The 18,511-nt window shown below is 35.6% G+C and overlaps 1 long non-coding RNA gene across 1 annotated transcript; it reads left to right on the top strand.

Annotated features, from left to right (window-relative positions):
• Positions 1–2,368: 2,368 nt before the first annotated feature.
• On the top strand, positions 2,369–17,216 carry LOC148113134 (uncharacterized). Its single transcript, XR_015728342.1, has 3 exons — positions 2,369–2,513; positions 14,879–14,957; positions 16,458–17,216. It is a non-coding gene; the product is annotated as an uncharacterized LOC148113134 (long non-coding RNA).
• The last annotated feature ends 1,295 nt before the right edge of the window (positions 17,217–18,511 follow it).

The raw sequence follows: 18,511 nt of genomic DNA, 5'->3' as shown, positions 1-18,511 counted from the left end.
ACCCTGTCTCCAAAACCTATTGATGAGCTATTCCCTGCAGCTGATATTTTACAAATATAGAGAAATTTCCCCTCGCATCAAAAATAACCAAACCACTTTTTTTTTTTTTTTGGCATCATATAGGTAACCTAAACGTCTTTTGTTCCAAAATTAACAGGGATAAATTATGCTCCCTTTGAGAGGCAAGTAACTGCACAACTCAGGTGAGCCCAGGAGATATTCTGTAATTTGCACTTAATGATTGTATTGCAGAGTCCCCATTGCATTGCTCTTTCAGCTAACAGCGAAATAAAGTCACTGTAAATAACTTAATATTTAAACAGAAGCAAATTCTTGTTTTGTTTATAATAACGATTACAATGCTCAGTAACGAATTTGTTCTTAGATGCAGTGACTGAATCAACCTATGTATCTGCCATAATAATTCTCATTCCTACAAGGCTCTTTCTTTTAAGAGGTACCAAGGAATAGATTGATGAATTTTAATAGCCAAAAATGCCCGATATAAGTATCTGAAGACATTTACTTTTTTAGCTTGGAATGCCTGTTTCTTCCTTCAACACCTTGGTGACTACTAGAAGTGGTCAGATTGATGCCAAAGTGGTTAAGATTAGTCTTTTCTTTGGGAAGACAAGTCATTTGGGCTTTCTGACTCCAAGGCTAAAGGATTGTCACGTCTGGCATCGAGAAGGAATTTCTCTTTCTCAGATTTGATTAGTCGAGGATACAAGGGGATTTGTCTTTTCATTGGCTTTTTTTCCAGTTCCCTTAGATCAAGTATTTCTCAACCTTGGCAATTTTAAGATATGTGGACTTCAACTCCCCAAATTCCCCAGCCAGTATGGTGGCTGGGGAATTCTGGGAGTTGAAGTCCATATATCTTAAAGTTGCTAAGGTGGAGAAACACTGCTTTAGTTAATACACCATCACTAATGCAGCCTGCTTGTCAACATGAATCCTACAATGCTGCTACTGTTGGAAATTATAGAGATAAATTGTATACACACATAATAAATGCCAGACAGATTGCAGTATTATGTTGACAGCACTAGTTGCAGTATAAGCTTCCTTATACTGTAATTAAAAGCTGCTGAGCCTATACCTGAACTGTGGCTTGTATTCTTTGCCTGCCATCCTTGAGACCTGCAATGGAACACTTGTTTTATGAGCAAAAGATCCCAGGTACATCCTCAAGCATCTCCAAGTGGGCCTTAGAAAGGCTGCTGTATAAAGCCTTTGAGGTCTCCTGTAAGTTGACATAACTCACACAGAACTAACTAAATCAATGGTTTAAATCAGTATAAGGCAGTCTCCTAAAATGTGCTAAGTATAAGCATTGTGAAGCACCTTCTGTGTTTCTAGTAAGTGTATTCTTTGTCTTAGGTGTGCTTTAGACAGGTGGAGCTCTGCTCCCATCTGTTGCTAATTCTTTCTATTATCTAAATTAACCTATTGAGAATACAGCAATATGGGGGGAGAAATCTCATTATGCAGGGAAGGTTGGTTATTCAGAAACTAAGATCTCTGTGGCTTTCCAAGATACTGTATCTCATGAAGAAAGGTAAAAATGTGAGATCCTTTATCTGTTGTCACTATGTTTGCGATGTGATTTCAGTTCTGGTGGTGTCACTTTTTGGTTTTTCTGTATTCCTATAAAACATAACAGACTGTGAAATTTTACTATCCATTTGGGTTATTTTTTACCCCACTCTGTTCAACTTCTAGGCACTCAAGATAGATTGCATGTAGATGCATAACAGCCAATTTTCATATGTTCATGAAATCTATTTATCAACATTACCTCAAGTTGCACATTTTACATCTGTAGAATGTAGGACTGTAGAACTATTTTTAGTATCTCTGTAGGACTTGCTATATATATGACTGTTGCTCTATATATGACTTGGTTTGACTGAATACACTAGAGTGCTATATTGACAGAAAGAGGACAGAAAATAACCAAACTAATAGCAACAGTTATTATGCCTTCAGGTTATAACAAAGGAATATCTCTATTTAGAAATGGACAAGTGTATCAATATTTCTGAAAGGAACATGAAAACATCTATTTCTTGTCTTGCACAAGCATTTTGTCTCAATTAAGCAGTTTCTTTTCCTGCTTTCCAGGTAACATCTGGCAGATACACAATCAGTTGCAACAAGTCAAACTGTAAGCTGCTAAAATAATGGAATATTACATATATACTTTTCAAGGACTTTATAGCCTGTTTCAGCATGTGTTGCACTGTTATGATTTGTTCATGAATCTTTTTAAAGCATCCTCCAACTTCTGGAAAAGGCTAGGAGAGATTATTATTAAAACATGGACTTTTTCTGTCTCTCTCTGCTCAGAAATAATGCAGCATCAGCTACACGGCCACTTTTCAGTGCCTCTGAATCCACAACCCTCATGCTGATTTGGGCTGCTCACTTAAGAGTGCCTTCTAAATCCAGCAGCATCCGAGGAAGAGCCGAAGCTTCTCTCCGATCTCATTCAAAATTCGTTCTTGGAGGTAATTGCCATTTTCATGCAAGTGCTCTGAGCAGAACAAAGGGATTGCCTTTCAGCTGGAGAGTACCCAGGAACACAGATGGAAAGGGCTGAAAATTGCCAGCCAAGTCTGGAAATCATTGGGCCATTAGGAATGTAGAGAAGCTAACTGTGAAGGAATTAGGAGAGAGATTTGGTCTCAAGAATGTTGTACAAAAATGAGCCCTTGTTACCTTCTCACTGCAAGCTTAGCTGAGAAGATATGTGTGTTTGTGTGTGTGTACCTTGAGGTCAGTTTTTGACTCCTGGCAACTGGCTGGACTGGTCCCTGCAGTTTTCTTGGCAAGAGTTTTAGACCTGCATCCTTTCTGAAGCTGAGAGAGGGACTAGCCCAAGGTCATTCAGTTGGCTTTATGCCTAAAATGGGTCTAGAACTCATTGCCTCCTGGTTTTAACCCTGGTGCTTTAACTACTGCCCCAAACTGGGTCTCTAAGATTTATATTCTCATATTCAATTGTTCATTCATCCATTCATTCCCTTTCTCTCTTTTTTCTTTCTCTCTCTCTTTCTCTCTCCAATTGTTACTGACCCTTTTGCTAAGCACAATTCTTTCACCCAGTAACATAAAAATAAATATTCAAGTTTACCCCAAGTGCTGAGAGAATAATCCTATTCTCCTGATGTTTCATATTATGGAAGTAGCTTCTGGGAAGAAGTCCCTTCTCCTGATAAAAAAGGAACTCCATCAATACAAAATGAGGTAGACTGTTCTCTTGAAGAGGCCCTTGCTATTACTGCTATTCAGAAACATGCTACAACTGACTCTAGAGCTTCTATTTACATATCTTGGAGCAAGCTGTTGGCATAAAACTTAGTTGCTTCATTAATATCTTTTTAAATTGTTTTAAATTTTGTATGCTATGTTTTACGTTGGCTGTTCACCGCCCTGAGTCCTGCTGGAGAAGGGTGGTATAAAAAAAATCAAATAAATAAATAAATAAATTGTTTCTAACATTCTTTCAAAACATGGGAATTAAATGCAGTCCTCAAAACTATGGAGGGGTACAACAGTTCACTGGTTTCCTGATCCCATGGCAGGAAACCAAGTATTAGTAAATAATATTGCTATGCCTAAAAATTACTCACTCACTATCTATGCCATTTTTATTTTAAGTTCAAAGAACCAAACCAGAATACATGAAGGAATAGTACCATATCTTATTTTATTTCTATCTATCTATCCATCCATCCATCATAAATTTATTGCTAAATACAAAGGGCTAACCTTCACAGACATTTACAGGTAAGGTAGAACTCAAGAATGACAATTTGAACTCAAGTAGGCACTATTTGCTTATTAGCTGCTTTGTTTGCAAAGTCTTTTCTACAAATGTAAAGTTCAGTGCCTGAAGCCCCAATCAACAGAAGCCCCAGCAAATGGAATGGAAACCAAGCCAGTCAACTTGGGTGGACAGAGGAAATATTTAAGGATGCGTTATTATTGTTTCTTAAAGCAACTAGTGTGAATATTGCCTTCTGAAATTAAATGGGTTGTAAAGTATCACACTTAACTGCCCTCTATTTGATGTTTTAGCTACTCTATAATGTAATACAAAGCCATGTTTCCAGGATTGGGGTTGGGGGAGAAACCCAAGTGATTTGTCATATCTCTAAAGGCAACATTGGCTCACTGTCACGTATGGTTCTATTGCATTGTCCTTCGATACGTTTTAAACAGTGGGAAAGAGGATGTCAGAGGTTGATCATTTCTTTCATACTAGCCAGTCTGTTATACAGCTCCTGAGATGAAAGAACTTGTTGCAGTTAGAAATCTAACCAGGGCAAAAATGCTCTTTTTCTTCCATGTTGTGAAGCCTAGCTATATACTGTAAATTAATCGTCTACTTAAGTCATTGCATGGTTAATTAATATATGCTTGGTCTAGAGTTTCAATCATATCAACGTTCTACTCAATAAGATATTTACACTTTTCTTCCTGCATTTTGTTGTGTTATATAAATGAGCGTGCACTCATTCCTTTATCTGGATGATAAACTACAATGCTACAGAGAGAAAAAGCTCAGCAAGTGACTGTGGCATTTGCTAGCACAAACGTAGCATGCCCTTATCACCAACATTCACACAAATGCAGTCTAAAATATGTGCTTGGACACTCGTTGAACAATAAACATATGTGGAGAGGTGGCAAACCTGGAAATGATTCTCCACAGCTCCAGCCTTACTGGTGTGCCATGATTGGCAGTCTCGCCCACATATCACTCCTTGAGTGGAAAAGGCCGTTGTAATAACTGATGACAGGAGTGGGTTTTTTTTTTTTAATATATTAAATTTAGATTTTCCTTGTCTGTGAAATGTCTATAATAGCAATAAAGTCTTCAGTTCAGGGGGCCATTGTTGTAAGCTAAAGTTCCGTAATCAACTCATCTGTGTCCTTGCTTGGATAGCCTTGGCATGTAAGCCAATCATTGGCTGATATCTAAGGAGAACATTTTGCTTTGCCTTTCCTTCTTAAAATGTGTTTCTGTTTGTTTTTCCACATCTGGATAATAGAATGTGTGTGTGTTGTTGGTGTTGTTGCTGTGTGTGTATGTCAGTGATCTGATCTAAAGTCAGAGTGATGCTTTCAAATTGAGCAATGGGCTGTGGAAGTTCCAGCCTCCCCAGAATTCAAATTATAATCCACAACACCAATTATATTACTAAAGCCTGAAAGGACCTTCATGTGGTTCTGATCCAGTAGCAATACTGACTAGAATCTTAGCTCAGAGTAAAACTCTAAAGAACATCCCTAGACTTTAAGAAACACAATTTTCCACAGTTAGGAACATCTAGAGAAGTCTAGCTAGCTTTCATGTCCACTTTTCTCTCTTTGCTTTTCCACACACACCCCCTCCATTCCCCCCCCCCCTTAATCCATAATCTTTTCACCCATGCTCTTGTTAGCCTATGGAACTCTTTATAAGAAGCTTAAGACTGCCATCTTGTGGATCAAAATGGTCAATGAGGGAAGGGTGTTTTCCTTTGTTTTATTTATTTATTTTAGGATGTCACTGAAATTTGGGCAGGATTTTTGTTTTGTTTTGTTTGCTTGTTTACTTAGCCTTGTTTAATTAGAGTGGTCATTAGTGATCATGTTCCACTTGGGATTTTCCAAATGGTTTGGGCCCCATTATCTCTTTATGAAGCCAGACTTTAGAAGCCATGAGTGCTGAATAATACAGAAAATTCAGGCTTGAGGTATTTCAGTTTAAAATTGGCAATGGATTTTTGTTTTAATTGTGCCCTTGGTATGGCCTTTTAAGTATATGCCAAAGTGGGGCAACTTCAAAACAAGAAAATGATCAGAAGTGTGATCATCTAATAGACCAAATGAGAAAAATATCCAACAAAATGCAATAATCAACAGCCTTCAGTAGATCTTGGATGTTTTTCCAGTATAGACATATTTCTTTTATTTTCTTAAAATGTCTCTTTTCATTCTTTTTTTAAAATTCTGGTCTATCCATTTTTATTTATAAGATTTTTAATTTTTTTTTTTTTGGTAAAGGTACAGGTATTTTACTATTTAAGATTTTTGTTGTTTTCAATGGCAAAACATTTTGACTATGATAAATTGAGAAAGTCAGCATTTATTTATTTATTAACAAAAAGTGCTTTTACCAAAGGCACCATCTAAAATTATTTTTATTATTTTTTAAACAAATTATGGGAGACAAACATAAGAGATATACTTAATTTCAAGTTCTCTTACTCTTTTTAAGAAAATAATTGACTCTCTTATATTTCTTTTTTTTTCTCCCTCAGAAATATTTTTTAAATCTAAAAATATCTAAATTCTTAGCTAGCTTGTTTGTTTAAAAACATAGTGCAGTACTGTATAATAGATCACAGGAAACCGGTGGACTAAATTACAATGCCTAATTTCTTTTGCTTTTCCTTATTAATAGAAGTAGACCCATTACAGCAAATTTCCCCACTGAATCAAGTTGTATAACGATGTTGCTCTTGTTTTAAATCAGATAACAAGTCTATATATATTTTTGCAATGCAGCATGTCTATTCAAATAGTGTCATTGATGATATTTTTTTCTAGCTGCATATGTATAGGATTTCAAAACTGAATTGTTTCTAATTAATATATTAATATTGTACATTTGTTATAAAAAAACATATACCTTAATTTCAAGCCTATGAGGATTCATATAATTTATTTATTAAAAAATAAATTGTATTTTAATATTTGCTTCTTATTGGAAAAAGAAAAGAAACATGTTCCAGAGATCCATGCAAGGAAGCAGTAATATTTTGTAAATCCCACATGAATATAGTTTTGTTATTCCCTGAACTAATCCTACCACTATCAAATCAATCTCAATGTAAAATCAATCCCAGATAAAAGAAAAAACAGATATCGTAATAATATTACTTTCACTCTGCTTCTTAATATATTTTTTCCTAGCAAAAAGCCCCTTAGATTATTTCACAGGACTTTTGAAAACATCTTTGCAAGTGGAGTTTCTTGAAACGTTCCTCTCTATTTTATTTTATTTTTCTCACTCTCTCTTTCTTGTGTCTTTGTGTTTATACAGAATATCCTGAAAAGATTATCAAAACTCAGAGTCAGTTAAATACTCACAAGTGTCAGAACTTCCCTTGGACTGGTATTTCAGAGCAATTTTGAATACACTCTTAACCACAAACAATTGATAGCGATAGGAGAAGGGAAATGTCAGGGACCATTTAGAATAAAACCTATTCTATCTTAGAAGAAGCTTATTCTCTGGAGTTTACACAGGAATTCTACTGCTTTGTTCAAGTAGGATCCTTGGATTTTATTAGAGAAACATCAACTTCCATTTTAAAAAGCAAGAATATCGTGAGGAAAAAAAAATGATTTTAAACCGCTTAAGGTTCACCTGAAAATAATTCATAACTAAATTTCCTTCATATGCAATTAGGAGCAAAGTGAGTTTCAACTGTGTAAGTTTCAAGTTCTTCTCTACAGCAAAATAAAAAGATTTTTTTTTCAGAAGTTTGCATATTTTTTCTCTCCTTTCAAATCATAATCGCATAAGTGGCCCTTATAAATAATATTGAAAGTAGCCCATGTCTATAAAAGGCAAGTTGTTTTTATTCTTCCTGAAACATCAAAGCATTGGGTGTGTTTTAACATCAAGTTAAATCAGGAAGCATTTTTTTGCAGTTTAGTTCAAAATTTGGGCTCAGACAATTAAGAGATTCCAGAGGAAGTAAGCAAATAGAATCTCCATCTCATTTATAAAGCTAACTGCACCTGAGATTTTGCACTATTTGCTTGTTTATTGAGCATGGAAGATATGTGCTGAAGATAATTTTAAAATATTAAAAATGATCCTCCAATTGTTGCTGTCAATTATATCCGATAAGTACTTTTTCTCCCTTCCCTCCAACCTAAAGATGCAGCTTAAGAATTACTTGCCTGAATTCTTTTCGCTCAAAGAGCTGTACAAAAGTCAATCTGGACATGTTTAAATTAGATTCTTCCCTAGTGAGACTGAATGAAACAATAGGCTTGAGGTCTAACCCAGTTTAAAAGACTACTGTTATAGACTCCAGGTTTTAAAGCAGTGACAATGTCCATCAGCCATCACTCTGTATCTATTTAGCTCCATCTAATGCCCCAAATGTATGGCCATTTAAGGTCTGGAACAAGCCCCATTTAATGGGCATTATTTCTATTACTGTGTTTGTCATCCGTCATAGGATGGTAATAAAATTTGAAGCTCTTTTGCTTACACTAGTGGTGCGATTTACCTAGTCTAATAGACAATGCAAATGCTAAAAGACACATATACATCTTCATTATATAAGCTAGGGCTTGAGTCATGTTCCTCCAGAGACAGTTTTATTCATTTTTATACAATTTGCCTACTGTACAGTACAGATGGTTTCTATTAAATAAAATGTCTATTTACTTCCTCCTTTCTTTCTTTCTTTTTTTTTTTTAGTTTCTGTGATTAAATTGCTTTAAAATGATGGTGTATTGTGTTATCTCATCTCATGACTTAATTTAGCTCTATGAGCACCAGTCATAACTTGAAAACCTGCTTCTGCCTACTTGGAAAACAGATATTTTGACTACATGCTGAGCTTTCTTCTTTTATACTTGCTACTGCATTAGCTAGGCAGCAATTAATGTCAGGAGCCTTAACTATGTAGGTTATTTTCTAAATATGTATTTAAACATAATATAAGGAGCATTGCTGGTTATTAATATCAGGAAAAGATTGCTATATTATTTCTCTTGCTATTTTACATTCATACTGATGTTGACAGGGCAATACCTAACACAATATGGGGAGAAGAGAAAATGTAGACAAAGAGAAATATGCAACTATACTGCCATCAGGTGGCTACAGTAGATATATCTTACAGTTAGTTGATAAAAGTTTCAAAGTTCATTTTTCATTTCTTATTTATATTAAAGCAAAATATTACAGCAGCCAGAAAAATCATAAAGGGCTCATCATAATCAAATATATAACTAAGTCATTGAGTTTATTGGACTTGCAAAGGAAAACTACCCCGAAGAACTTCTACATGATTTGAATGTTTTCAAATCCCTCATTTCCCGATGAAATATATCCTAGAGAACCCAAGAAGAACAAATGTCCTTCTCTTTAAGAAATAAAACATAGGAGCCCAGTAATGATCAACTAGTGAGGCTAACATAGATCCCCAGAAAGCTGTTAGCAGAACATCTTGAAGACAAAGCCATGGTTGCTCGACATAAACAGTTCATTTAGTGACTGTTTAACAGCACTGAAAAAAGTGACTTATGACTGTTTTTCACTGTTACAACCTTTGCAGCAGCCCCACAGTCATGTGATCAAAATTCAGATGTTTGGCAACTGGTTCATATTTATGACGAATGTTGTGTTCTGGGGTCATGCAATCCCTTTTTGCTACCTTCTGATGAACAAAGTCAATGGGGAAGTCAGGTTCAATTAACAACAGGGTGACTAACTTAACAATCACAGTGATTCACTTAACACGTGACAAGAAATATCATAAAATGGGGCAAAAATCACTTAACAACAGAAATTTTGGGCTCAATTGTAGTCGTAAGTCGAGGGCTACCTGTATTGAAGGAACTGGTTAAATAGCTGACCGGACCTCTGCCAGTTACTTTTGAGACGTGCTGAAAAATTGTGGATGTGACAGAGAACCCAAGAAGAACAAATGTCCTTCTCTTTAAGAAATAAAACATAGAAGCCCAGTAATGATCAACTAGTGAGCCTAACATTGATCTCCAGAAAGCTGTTAGCAGAACATCTTGAAAACAAAGCCATGATTGCTAAGGTCCAACATGGTTTTGTAAAAAATAATGTGAAACAAATCTTGTCTTCCTCTTTAACAGGGTAACTACAGTAGGGGCAAGTTCGCAACTAATAACAACAACAACAACAACTGACTAGCATGTGAAGTTTTAAGGACACTTCTGGTATTTTGAGGTTGGCAGCAATTGAAGGCAGCTATGGATTAGTTTCAAACTCCAGTGGTGATCTCGGGGAGTGAAAGTGGTAGCAGCATGCTTATTCCCTTTGAATAAGTGAATCATAGAAGACTAAAAGGAATAGTCTAGCACAGGGGTCCCCAATCCCTAGTCCGTGGATCAGCACTGATCCATGGCATGCCAGCAACCGGGGCACGCAAACAAGTGAAGCGCCATCAGAGGAATGCAGGCAGCATGCAAAACCACATCCCCTCTGGTCCGCAGAAAAACCTTTCTCCACAGAACCGGTCCCTGGTACCCAAAAGGTTGGGGGCCATTGGTCTAGCATTTCACACTTGCTTGCAGCTCACTAGTTTTAGCTAGCTAATCTTCTGTAGGTCAGTCCTACAGTCAACTTATAACATGCTGCAGAAAAGACTAGATGCATTGTTCTAAGTCAGTGTTTCTCAACCTTGGTAGCTTGAAGATGGGTGGACTTCAACTCCCAGAATCCCCCAGCCAGCCAGGTTGAGAAACACTGTTCTAAGTGATGGACCCATCCTTTACCTAACTAATCTTGTTGTATGCATTTTCTTATTAGGAAACATTTATGTATCTATACAGATAGATATATTGAAGTTCAACAAAAGTAGTGACTCTCAAATAGTGATATCAGCAAGTGAGCTCTTAAAGCTTTGAAGCTAAGATCTTGAATGCTGTAAGAAAAATAGCATCTGGAGATAAAGTAGGGACATTATCGATGCTTAAGATTATCTGGGCAACCATGAAGACAAACTTCATTTGAAGAGTCTCTTGGTGTAATAAAAAAAAACAACCCTGAGAAATAGAAATCGACTATAAACTACAAAAATAAATTATGCTTTTGATTTTGAGTTTCTGTATGAAACCTTCCTTTTGCATTTCATATAGCTATAATAATCATTCCCTTAAGTGTAGAATGTTTCCTATGAACTTCTCTCTCTTCATAATGGGACAGGATATTGCAGACGGATGAAATATGATCCCATGACTGAGGTACAGTAAAGAAGAAATGAAGAATTTGGAATGAAAGGTGATCAAAAAGAAAATAAAAGAGTTGTGAGAACAGAATAAAAGAAAAGCACTTATTGATTTTCTGCATTGACTACTCATCATCATCATCATTTTAGCCATTGTCTATTCCCTGCAGGATGAAGGCCTCTTCCACATGTTTCCAACCAATATGGTCCTGAGCTTTCTATTGACAATTGGACCCACAATGCTTGCTGGTGTCATCGACCCATCTTGTTTTAGGTCTTTCACGGATGCTTTTTATCAAGTGGGATCCATTCTATGACAGCCTGGATCCACCAGCAATCAGTTCTTCTTGCTATGTGACCAACCCATTTCCATTTAAATTCTTTTATTCTCTTGATGATATCGTATATTTTCGCTTGTTCTCTAATCCATGTGCAGGTCTTTCAATCTTATCTTGTAATGCTGAGCATGTATCCTTCCATGGCTCTTTGTGCCAATTGAAGCTTTTGTATTGATTGTGAGGTTAGTGTCCATTGACTACTATATATGTGTAAGGTATATGGTATTTGTTCTATATCACATTTCTGCCATGTTGTCTTTCTTAGTAGTCACTTGTTTTTCATCTCTTTGTAGTTGGATAGAAACATCCTGCTAACTCAATTGTTCTTTCCATGGTTTATTATATAAGCAACAATACCTGGATATGTACATTGTACAAGCCTTAAATCATGATTGCCCAAGGCAGTGTCAAATAAGTGGTTTGCAGGTCGGATACAGGTTGTGCAGGCCACGCCCACCCCAGCTCCGTAAGCACAAAAACAATCACAATACGGCCCATGATATGATCGGGTTTGACACCCCTGGCCCAAGGCAATCATTTACCTCCACACTGGATAAGTCTACATAGTATATTGAATGTACAAAATCAAACAAACAGCATTATGGCTTAGCACATAAGATGAATCCAGAGTTCATACATTATACTAATTCTTCATTTGATTAATCATAGTTTTTTGACTCAAAATTGATTGGGTTCATACAATATGCTAAGTCAAAACCAAACAAACCACATTATAATTTAACCAATACCTAAGTAAGACTTCTAGCAAAAGACTACACTATATTACTGATATTGTACTTACTGTAGTGAACAAGTCAATATTTATAAGGCCAGGCAATCCATGGTATCTGATCCCTGGTTATTTTTACAAATCATAATTTCAAGAAACCTGAGCTCCTTGACATGAATTATTGATTATCTTAAATGAAGAAGTGGATATTTCTGATCTTCCACATGCCATGGCACAAAAGATATGTTGTCATACTTGCGTAAGACCACAACTTTTAAAGTTATCACCAAAGTTTTGAAATGGACCAACTACCTGAAAACTAGCACATATCTATGTAGGTGTGTTCTTGCCATCAAATATAGCAATGCGGGCTACTTTGTCATGGAAAACAAATATCACAATGAAAGCAGTAAAATAATGGCATAGTAGCCTACTTACCCATATTGAAAGCTATTCATAATAGTGAAAATTTACTGAGTAGTTTACTTCTGCAAAAAAAATCATATTTACATATCTGTAACAATGTTCCCCTTAGACTAAGGGTAGCAAACTGGCAGTGTCACATTGCTATCACATGACATTTTGCAACATTTTTTCCCTTCGCGGAGCTGGGATGGGCATGGCCTGCATGTGATGCATCCAGTCCGTGAGCCATCAGTTTGACACCCCTGCCTTCGACAGAAGTTATGACTTAAGTAACTGCTACATAATTTCTCAGAAATAGATACACTTAAAGGAAAGAATGTGCCTTATTTACTGTATATCTAGAGTCTAACAAGAAAAAAATATTCTATATTGGCCTGAGGTGAACTAAGAAATAGAAAGAGTTATGAACACTCTTCAAATGCTTTTTCCAACAACTGCAACAGAAAGAAATATGGAAACCTCTCAGTCACAAAATTATCATCATCCCACTCTATACAACATTACCGATGATTCTCCAGCAGCTATCTTATTTAATAGATTATTTAATGGACATTGCAAGTCAAGTTGTCCTCATTATGGCAAACAGGAAAGCTCACAGATAATGCAGCTCTTTTTAGCTGAACCATGGTTTGGGACAAAATGGTGAAGTGACTCTAAGATCATACAATTGGATGATATTCCAAAAGTATAGTGCTTGAGTCAGTCAAATAATTTCAAGATATTTGTTTTTTATTTGTCTTTCTTTGAGGCAAAAAAAACCCCAAACCAAATCAATTTACATGTACAATAAAATAAGGCAATAAATATGCATAACATATGTTTACGGTTATCTAGAATATATCACGTTTAGCAGGCTTTTGCAGATGTTGAACATTTTTCAAGATGAGCCAAGATACAAGAGGGTCTTTCTTTGGGAAGCATGTACCATCTGCAAATAATGAAGAGCAAGTCTAGATTTTATGTTTACACCACATTTACAGATTATGTCAACTTAAATATTTGCAGGATCATGATTGATTTCTAAATGCACATAGAGACAATGAAGAAAATGGACTGATCCCATGAGAAGCTGAACACCTGCAAAGTGCCATTTGCTTTAGAAAGAAAGAGAGGAAATTCAGGCTTTCACGAATCACATGACAAATTCACTTCTAAACAGAGATTAAAATAGTTATGTTGAGCAAATGCCCTTGGGGAAAATTAATTTATATAGCTGGCCAAGAACTTGCAGGGATCTTGTCAATTAAATGGAGGCAAATTGAAAAAGTATTTATTCCTCAAATGATCAGAAATCTTTAAATGGTCATTTAAGCATATAGCTGGTGATACATATGTTATATTCAGTACCAAATCTTAAACAAAACAACTGCGAAAAATGTGCCTCAGTAAGTCAATTCACAAAATTGAGAACAAAGTCTGAAATAAGGTTCTAGCAGTAGTGAAAGGCTACAACTATTCTTTCTAAAAGCATTAAAACTACAATGAGAACAGTAGCAGCTCTTGGTAGTATCCTATTGCATCAGAGCAGTCGTCAGTTAATGTATGAATGAAGATGAAGAAGACTGGATATGTGAGATCAAAAATAAACAGAACAACAGCATTCTTGGTGTGATGTGGTCCAGATTTCTCGAGTATTCCTATGTACCCATTATAAGTTTACATCAGACAATGAGCACTGTTGGTGCTTTCAGTGCTCTATGGGCAAAATCACCCATCTTGTTCATAGATACACATGAGTATATGCGCATTTCACAAGTCAACTGCAAGTTGATAAGGCAGAAGGATATGTTCTATGACATGCTCATCCACAATTAGCTAAATCTTAATTTATTAAATATTATGGATGTATACAACAGACTGAAGCTAAGTTAATCATGAGTTCCCACAATATGCTATGCTAAAATCTGATTGAGTAATTTGTAAATTCTAGTTGAGTGCCTTATAAAAATATAGCCGGTGTCGTGCAGTTCCGGAAGACTGGGTTAATTGAGTTCAATTAGGCAAACTGAACATGTGAGCCACAACCTAAAACTGAAGTTGGTTGGGCTGAAAGATGAAAAAACCTTAAGAGCAATAACTTCGAAGTTGTCGTCAGTAGTTTTAGCTGGACAAGGGCATAAGCAGTCACATTTCACTTACTATAGTAATACATACAGTACTTCATTTAAATATATATGTGTATGTCCTTTCCAGGTTGACTCAGTCTTTCATCCTAAGGTTGGTAAAATGAGGACCCAGATTGTTGGGGGCAATATGCTGACTCTGTAAACCACTTAGAGAGGGCTGGAAAGCACTAGAAAACAGTATATATAAGTCTAAGGGCTATTGCTATCTATCAGAAACAAATACATAACATCTGCCTGTTTGTTTTTCTCTAGGTAAAAGAGTCTAAAGTGCAATCATTGTAACTACTGTCGTAAGAAAAATAGCAGAGTTCAAACTCCAACCATTCAGTAGGTGAGTCAATTCAGAAGCTGACAGACTTGCCATGCCTGTATCCTCTTTATACAATAAAATTTCTGCATTCTGCCTGCACCTACTAAAATTCCCTCAACTTAACAAGTAAACAATGGTGATGTCATATGAAAATGTCCTCTCTATGGCTGTTCAACAGGAACACTATATTGCTATAGTCAACAAATTCCTTGTCTATAGTAACTTCATTTGCTCATTGTAAGCGTAGCCTGATTTGTTGTTTTTGTGTTGATCCCAACTAGTGTGATTTGTGAAAAAATAGTTGTGTGAATCCAGCCAATTGGTCTTTATTTAGAAATAAAGATTGCATAATGCAATCTGTGAACCCAGTCAAAGACTATTAGAAACAAGTAAACATAAAAAGGTTTACTTAATTTGATTAGCTTGCTATAATTGTTACAAGCTATAAAGAGGGAACTTAACAAATGACATTTAATGCAAGTGGGTAAAAGAGAAAAGGTGTTCATTGAATATCATTTGTTAAGATCCTGCTTTATAACTTGTAATAATTCTACTGAATCCGCAAAACATAATTCTGAGCAATCCAGTACAACAGGGTCAATTTTCAATATATTCCAGGATATGCTACTATAAATTAATATTTAAGCAAAATTGAAATCCAGAATCATTAGCTGATCTATAACAGTTTTGGCTTCTTAACACATTCTTGAAAATTAATGTGCAAAACTTTCAGCATTTTAAAATGAGAGATAAATATTGTAACTTACATGCATTCTTAGCTTTCTGTTTAGAGGAAAAGTCTATTCAGTAGGATGATGTACCCATAAAGGATGATAATTCATAGAGGATTGGTTCCAAATAATATGCTTATGTATGTTTCTATGTATCCCATAATGTTTGTGATTAAGGATTTTTCACTATGTGAATAATGAGATATCAATTCATTTGTTAAAATAATTGTGTTATAGAAAGCTTAGATTGTGGTGTGTTGGGAAACTGGGATTTTACTATTATTCATATTAAATTTACTTAATATGAACTGAAAAGTGGATCACTAGGAAAAATACATTCATATATGAAAATTTTACCACAGCCAACATTAATAAGCATCAGAATATCTAATATAAAGTGTGAACTGCAGTGTCCTTAAATGTAAAGGGAAAAAAATATATCTTGGTAAATTAGTTCTCTGGAGGCCAAAGTTAAGAATGAAATGAAAGAGTATCTTCATTTTCAGCAAACACCAATTCTTTTTCATGATAATACTATTAAGCTGTCAGTGGAGTATTTTGAGGGACTGTTCCAAGACAAAAGGACAATTTCCTTTGGGGAGATTTTGTGTTGCCAAGTAATCAATATTTTAGCAGTGCTTTACCCATTTAGCTGAGGCTTTCTGGAGTATCAAAACAATAATTTATTCATTTATGGCAAAGTTCAAGGTAATAGTTTCATTCATTTATTACCGTCTCTTGATGATGTGTCTGCTTTCGCTTTTTCTTCCCTTTTATTTCTCTGTCACAGGTAGAGCATTATGACATGGATAGAGCAACAATTGTCTATGCAGCACTGAGGGATACTTGTATTTTTTTATATAAAATGAAGTTTAATAGAAACATTTCACCACATAACCTATTTTACAATAAATAAAACAGTCTGTACAAAAGTGATATTGGAAGTGCGCTTGACATTCTTCCCATCATCTAGATTATGATTAGAATCAATTAGTTTAGATTACAATCGATCAATTAATTCTTTATAGCAGAACAAAGGAAAAGAGATAACAAAGGGAACAACTAAGATAGGCTGCAGAAAGACCTGTCTTTCTCTAGTTAGTAGGGTGAATTATAGGATGAAATCCAAAAAGGAACAGATAATGCAAAGCAAACTGTAGACCAAGGAAAAGAAGGTATACAAGTAGACAAAGATAGACAGAGATCTATTGGAAGAAAAAGATTTAATGTAACAGAAATGTAGCACCAAGAACTGGCATACATATTGTATGGTGGCACAGAGAAGGAGAAAGAGAGCACCAGGGAGTAGAAATAGAAAAGAAATGGGTTAGTGGAGAAAAGAATGCAACAGTTTCCTTAGGGATAAAGGGAGAAGAATGAATACACTACATGCTACATGAACCGAAAAAGGGAAGTCGTGTATAAGACAACAGATGTAAAAAAAAAAAAAAAAAAAGTGAATTAAAATATTTTTTTTAAAAAAAGAACCTCTTTTCATTGCTTTTAAATTGGTTAAAATATATCAAAGTGCCTTGATATATACATGGCAAAAAAAAAAAAAAGAATCCTGCAAGTTTACAAGATGGATGACATAAGGAACAAAGCTGTTACAGAATCTAGTAGTCCTGTTATAGATACTTAAAAACCTCCTCCCAGAAGGGAGCAACAGAAATAGACTGTGAAGTGGGTATGTGGGGTCTCTAACAACCCTTTGAGCTTTAAGCACATAGCGCTTATAAGCACTATATAAACACTGAATAAAAGAAGCGAGCTTCCTATAATATTCTCAGCTGTCCTTACCACTCTCTGTATGGACTTTCTATCTGAGGCACTGCAGCCACCAAACCAAACAGGGATACACTTTGTTAAAACGCTGTCAGTCGTGTCTCTGTAAAAAGTGGACAGGACACAAGAAAAAAGATGTGCTCTCGTCATCCGACGCAAGAAATGCAGAGTTTGGTTTGCACACTTCACTAAAGAGAGAGAGTCTGCCAACTTCTCATAACCTCCAGGCTGAACTATCTGAAAAATATTTAAAGCTTTAAAGGTAAGAAAAACTCTGAGAATGTGCTGTTTGCGCATGTCAAGGACAGCAACATGTGACCTTTTAGTGGTTGAATTTCAGTTCTATCCAGCCTGGTAAATATAGCCTTGTAGTCCTTCATTTGAAGGAGTACCTCAATATGCTTATTACGTTGCAGTAAAACTTAGATTCAGCAAACTATTCCAGGGAGAAAGAGGGGTCTGTTAAAGCCCACTTTATGTCATTTGTGTCCATTTATGTCATTTGCTTAATCAGGGTAATGTGGCAAATTGATGCAAATACCAATTTAATGTTATTTGAAAAACTGCATAATTATGCAAGTATGCAAATGATATGAATGACCATAAATCATCTGGAATATTTCAGACACAATGAACTTAGTCTATTATTTGGGATGAGGATGCCTGAGCAGAAAATTTGTCCTTGTATCTGACTTCCACTACACTTAGGTCCATTAAATCAAAGGTCTATTGAAGTGGTGGAAGAGCAACATTAGCTACTAAAGACCCTCATTCAAAATCCTGGTCCTCTTCTTTAAAATTCTCCATGGGCTTTTCACAGCATGATGGGGCATTTTTAGAATTGGCTGTGTATTTTTCAGTGAAGACTTTTATGCTTTTTTACTGTATTCATAGAAGCTATGTAACACAGCTATTCATAGCAAATATATACAACATAATCCTAGTGTCAGGTTTACTCCTGAATATCTGTTTCAGAAAATATGTTCCCTCTGGCTCTCTTACTAATTGCTTCACTTCCTCCTCCTTTACTCTGTCACTCTCTCCTGTTTCTGGGCTTAT

Source organism: Pantherophis guttatus, chromosome 6 (genome assembly GCF_059756535.1).
Source record: "Pantherophis guttatus breed Tessera chromosome 6, ASM5975653v1, whole genome shotgun sequence".
Lineage (NCBI taxonomy): Eukaryota > Metazoa > Chordata > Lepidosauria > Squamata > Colubridae > Pantherophis > Pantherophis guttatus.
The sequence above is the reverse complement of the archived record's forward strand: the minus strand, read 5'-3'. Positions and strand labels throughout refer to the sequence as shown.